Raw genomic sequence first — 6,000 nt, 5'->3', positions numbered from 1 at the left:
TTAAAATTCCACAGTGTAATGATGATGAAGATGCAATAAGCCATAACTTGACATGTGAACTGGGACTTTAGTGAGACATACCTTGGAGTTGTGAAATATTTATGGGCAATAAGGATAGTGAGTTTTCTTTATTTTGTGTCAGCATTAATGTATTTATTAAGATCGATTACATAATGGTCAGTCGCATCCATTCTTCCTTTCATGGTGGGCACTGTTATGTTCAGCATGAACGATTGGAGCTCCGTCAGTGTGTTTTCTCCGTCGCTGGAATGGCGCTTGATGCTGCTGGATGCCTTCTGCTGCTGCTGCTGCTGCTGCTGCGGCTGCTGCTGTAAGCATCCTCCCTGTATCCTTGCTGTCCTCCCCCCCGCGGATAAACCAGAATGGTTTCTTCCAAGCGAAGCTGTCACTGTCGCCGCGGCGGGGAAGGCAGCCGAAGTGTGAGCGTAGAGGGGGGAGAAGGAAGGCTTCATCCACTGCCTGCCATTGCAGTGCGGCGGCTGCTGCTGCTCTGGAGCCACACCAGGAAGATCTCTCCTCCTCTGTAAGATTTTCACAAGCACGCCGCGAGGATCATTGTATTTACGAAGGTGAATGAGTTTTCCTTTTTTTTTTAAAAAAAAAAAAAAAAAAAATCCACGAGTAAGCTCTCTGGAAGTGATTTCTTCCACTCTAGCTGCAGGAGCGCGCTGGATGTGTCCCCAGGCGGCTACAAACGAGCGATAACGATGCGAGCCGACCTGCCTCACTGCTAGCAAACTGCATCTGCGCGCTATGCTAAGCGCAGAGCTAGCTGCCCAACATGCCAACGTTATCCTTCCACTGAAATCACTAATAAGACTGTACCTTGTCATATTCTTTGCCGAGCTTGCATAGGTGGTTGTATTAAATCGTTAAATGCCCTCCATTCATGCTGTCATCGGTCGTAGCGGTTGTTAAGTGCATCCAGGTAATACTAGCGAGTCGAAGCTAGCCTAGCTCCTGGAACAAAATGTCGGCCAGTTCGGGGTTTGATTTACCCAAGAGGGTACTAAACGGGGGACGAGGTTTATTTAAAGTCAGATTGCAACAGGAAATTGAAGAGTGTTCGCCTGAAATCAGCTGCTAGGAATAGGGCATCTTTACTTCCTACATAAAACGTAAGGTCACCCAGTGGCTCACCTTGTTTAGATGATCCCTTAATAAAACGGAGGTGTTTTTGGTAAAGCTAAGGAAAAATTTAATGTTAGCTTATTAGCTTGCTTTGGTTTGGTGACATTGGGATTTTGACTATCGTTATAATGCATTGTCATGTCAGCCGTATTTTGGATCCTTCATGTGGGCTAGTGGTTGTTTTAGCTGATGCAAGCTAACTATCTGGTTCTGTTAATTTCCCTTATAATAAATGTTACTGACGCTAAAAAAGACCAGAGGCACCATTTATCACCTGTTGAATATTGATATAGTTTCCTTTTTCGGTCATGTTTTATACATTTACTGTAAACCAGTCAGACCATCTATCTTTACAATATGTAAAACTGTTTTGAAATTATAACATTTCACATTCACTTTCTGATGACATAACCAGATTGTGATTCAGCTGGGTTTTCTCCATTTATCTTAGCTCCTTGAGAATTTACAAGTTAATTCAGTTTTCCACTTCATTTGACTGCTGTAGGAAATTCATTCTGGTTTACTAAGACATCTTATAACTGTGGATTATGTTTTGACTTTTATATCAAATGTTAAATATGTAATCTTGTCATATATGCTTAGCTATATATGACAAAACTAACCAAGTACAATGCAATTCTACATGCAGGTTTTATACACATTGTTGAAATAGTTTGGGTATGATCTTGTCATACAATCTAATTTTATCTGAGTTGTGTTCGATTGATATGTGATGTTTGTGTTTTTGATAAGATGGAGCTCTAAAAAGAAAAAGAAAAATATCTTGTCTGCAGAAGCATTACCCTGAAGTTTGATGATTCATTATTGCATCATTCAACACTGGTGTCCCTCAGGCTTGTGACTAAAATCGGTCATCACTAGTGTCATGATGGTAATTTTACATGGAACAGCAGCGGGGCATGGTTAATAGATGTGTCAAATGAAGTGAGAGAGCCACATTAGAGATAATATTTGCAGTAATTAGATATTTTATTGCTTGATTATACTAACCCCCCCCCTCCCCTTAGAATAATTGAGATTGCAGACTGATGTGCAGAATGAGTGTGACAAACTTGTCACCTGCTAAGAAGAAAATACATAGCTGCTCAAGGGCAGTCATACATGTTGGCCTGTAAATCATGTTGCCCTAAGCTGTTGTGGGAGCAGTCGTCATCTGAGTCATTGTGGTTTCCAAAGGGCAAACGGATCTGATATTTTGCTTACTTCAGTTAAATTCAACTGACTGCAGCTTTGTAGTCCTACGTATTTATAGAAACTGTCTGGAATGAGGGCCTATTCATTTTCCTTGTGACAGTAAATGTCTTTATGAGACTGTATTACTATGTTTATGTGATTTGTTGACACATGTAACATGGAGAAACTAAAACTTGATTTTGTAACTTATGCCCCCCCCCCCCCCCCCCCCCCCCCCCCGAAAAAAACAAATAGCTTTTGAATGTAAAAAAGGTTAGGACATCAGGCTTTTGCTTCCTCTTTGAGGTGGTTAATGATGTCCGTGTGTACAGAGAGGATGCTAGAAAACAATGCCCACATTACACAGCATGTTTATCAGTGTTAGAGATGGCCCAGGGCTGCCACTAAGTAATGAAGGGAAAAGATTTAATGAATCCGTCTGTGTTGTCATCAATAATGCAATATGACTGTTTACATAAGCCAGAGACTATTCTAAACAGCATTGCACAAAAGGCAATAGTAGTTATCTGCTTCTTGATATGAAACTGATGTAAAAATGTTTTAACTTGCCATGTCACTGTTGGCTGTCGTCATTGTAAAGTTGTGACAAAAGTGGTTAATACGACGTGGTTAATACGACAGGAGTCAGTTTAGCAGTAGAGAACAGAGAAAGGTAAAATTAGTAGTGGTCATCTTTTTGAGGCTTTTTATATCGTTGCAGTGTGTTGTGCCATGTGGTATTTATTTTATGATGTGTCATGATTGTGTTTCTGGCCCCAAAAGAATAAAAAATAAAAAGATCAAGATTCAGTGAGGATTAGCTTTTTCCAGGAAACACAAAGTCAAAATCATTACTGACTTTGAAAATCTAAATATTATTCAGTAGTTATTTAGGCCTTAAAGATGTATTTTTGTCCCATCATCAGTCACTCTCATGTCCAGTATTGGTCATGACTACTTCTTTAAAAAAAAGTTATTTGTAATGAATTAAATCCAAAATGAAGGATTTAATGACAGTTCTCTATCCAGTGGGTCATGGAGCAAAGGCTTGTCTGTAGTTTGCTTTCCACCTGTGGCCAAAGCTTTGGCCTTGAGGGTAGCAATGCTAGCATAGTATTTTATTTTTTAACTTATAATTTAGACTAAGCTGAGCCCAAATGACATGATATAATTTTTTAATTTGTTATATCGTATGTGCTGGTGAGCTTCATCTATGGCATTTTGTGGAGCAGCATTTCCATGGCTAAACAGTATTTTTTACATATATCTTTTAACAATAATTTGAATTCAAAATTATTGATGTTTGTAGTTTTGCAGTTCATGTCTACCTTAGACATTAAAGAGTTTTTAACTTTGTTGCATGGCTTAGTTAAGCTATCTCAGCAAACACTTGACATGTTCTTTTAGCAGAGTGAGTCGCTCTGTAAACAAATGGCATGTTTTGTGTCATGGTTGTAGCTCCTGTTATACAGAGGCTTGCGTGTACAAATAAAGTCCATCATAAATCTTTGTTTGAATGGTGTGTGGAATATTCAGGATACAGAGGCTTGCAAAGTCTTTCATCAGTCACATTTCAACGTGAAAATGGCATGGAAACATCCTTTATCATTACCACTTTTCTTTGGCTCCGTTGTCCTTGTTTCAATCACTGTGATTAAGAGGAGGCGGGTAGCAGGTTGGTGCCTCAGCTTATCACCACATTCCTGCTCTCTTGTGTACTCTGTGTGGGGTACTGATAACTTCCAGTGGGCTGATTGAGTTTAGGAGCGGATTGCTTGCTTCATGTGTTCAGCACACTCACAGGCTCATGTAATGACCACAGCATCTAGCTGCTATCCTAGACATGGATATGTCACACCAAACCTACATCCTTAGGAGTGTCTTTTAAAGCTTAAATGTTTAAAGATTGTTCATGTTTGATGAACTTTGGATCTGCAACATTGGCTCTGTTTGCTAACATGTTTGCTATATTATGTGCTTTGAGAAAATGTACTAAAAAGAACAGCCAATGCAGAGTATTGCTCTGACAAAGCAACATGCATCTTGTCTCTTCTGAAGGAATATGCATCAGAACTTCAATGTTGACTAAAGTACATTAATACTTTGATAATGAATAATATAACATTGTCTAAACATTTAATCTTAAAAAAATTATTAGCGGTGACAGTCAGTCCTTATGTTCAGCACACTAAAAAATATATGCCTGCAGACTGGCTTCGTTTTAAAAATTATGTCCTCAGAAATAATTTGATCCTTTGAATAGATATTTTTTTCAACTACATCAAACTTATTACCAAATATTTTTAGTATATGAATACCCACCTTTTAAAAAAGAGAAAATCGCAAAAACCACCTGAAGCTATCTGTAACATTATTTTCTTTCCAAATTTCCCAATCAACTCTTTTTATTCAACTATATTGAAATCCACACATACAAAATGAATATTTTTGCATAAATGTACTGCAGTGTTATTGACAAGCCGTGTTTGACTTAATAATGTTCATTGAGTTATAGAAAGGAAATCAAACACCTCTAAAAAAAAAAAAAAAAAAATCTTGTACCTTTTTTAAATGTGCACCAACTCTTATTGTGAAAATAAAATGGTAGACACAGTAAACAGCGATTGTATAAATTCTGTTATATATTGTCAAAAACGACTCCAGCAGAAGTTACATTACGAAACACGTATTGTGCATCTTTGAAATATCAAGATGTCAGACTGAAAATAATGTGAAAAAAAAATTGTTGTTGCATAACATGTCTTATTTATTTATTCACTTTTTACTTGGGTAAAAAGTAAAAAGTTTAGAAAATGTTAACATTTTCTAAACATTTGCATTTTACATATCAAAGGAAGGGATAAGGCTTTTACATAAAAATTAGCATATTTGAATTGGTACTTAAATGTGGCAACCCTCTAATATAAGCTGATTCTTATAAAAAAAAAAAAATAAAAAAAAATTAATTTGGAGATTGGGAGGCAGAAGATAGTATACTCTCTGCACTATGTGTGGAATCTGTCACCTCTTCCAGGCTCTGGTGAGAGGGGAAACAAATTTATCTCACTGCCTTTATCATCTGTGTTTGGGTGTCAGGCTTGTCTCATTTGATTGTTATATTTACTGATGAGTAGGGTTTCACAATTTGTATGGCCTTGGTTTGATGTTAGTTCATGTCTTACAGCACTGACATGCTGTAGGAATTGTGATATTTTTACAAAAATGCTTTTGCTAATCCCTGATCAGTTTTTATTTCTTCCTGGTAAGATTGTGATTTCACCGCTGAGCTCTAGGTCAACTTTTTATTTGCATTGGTTTCAGTACTCAACCTGACTATCTTTTATATCTACTATTACAAAATCCAGGAGAGGTTTTATAAGTATGCCGGCTCTTTTAATTGATCCTAAAATGTGTTCTTGGTATTTCTTTGCTTATTGATTTGTATCACCGCAGCCATAGTCACAGCTGTTTACAGTGGTTAAAGCATTCAACACATTTGGCTGTATGATTAGATTCAGTGATCATCTCTGATGGCTCTGTGCTTTAGTTTGCTACTGTCGGATTTGAAAACACTACAGGAGAGTAGTGTTGTTTTTTTCCATCGCTGTTGTCATTACAGTGGATGGGTTTCTTTGAAACAGCCTTTTCATTTCC

General features: G+C 37.5%; 1 protein-coding gene across 7 annotated transcripts in view; it reads left to right on the top strand.

Moving 5' to 3' along the window:
- Positions 1-458: 458 nt before the first annotated feature.
- The window catches only part of tjp1b (tight junction protein 1b), a 34,988-nt gene continuing 29,446 nt past the window's right edge, over positions 459-6,000 (top strand). For all 7 annotated transcript variants that reach the window (XM_079254750.1, XM_079254749.1, XM_079254745.1 and 4 more), the window contains exon 1: positions 459-590. The gene's annotated coding sequence lies outside the window, so the exon portion shown is untranslated. The remainder of the gene's footprint in view (positions 591-6,000) is intronic.

The sequence above is a fragment of the Telmatherina bonti genome (genome assembly GCF_933228915.1).
Source record: "Telmatherina bonti genome assembly, chromosome: 2".
Taxonomy (NCBI): Eukaryota; Metazoa; Chordata; class Actinopteri; order Atheriniformes; family Telmatherinidae; genus Telmatherina; species Telmatherina bonti.
Note: the sequence above shows the minus strand (reverse complement) of the source record. Positions and strands in the feature narration are given on the sequence as shown.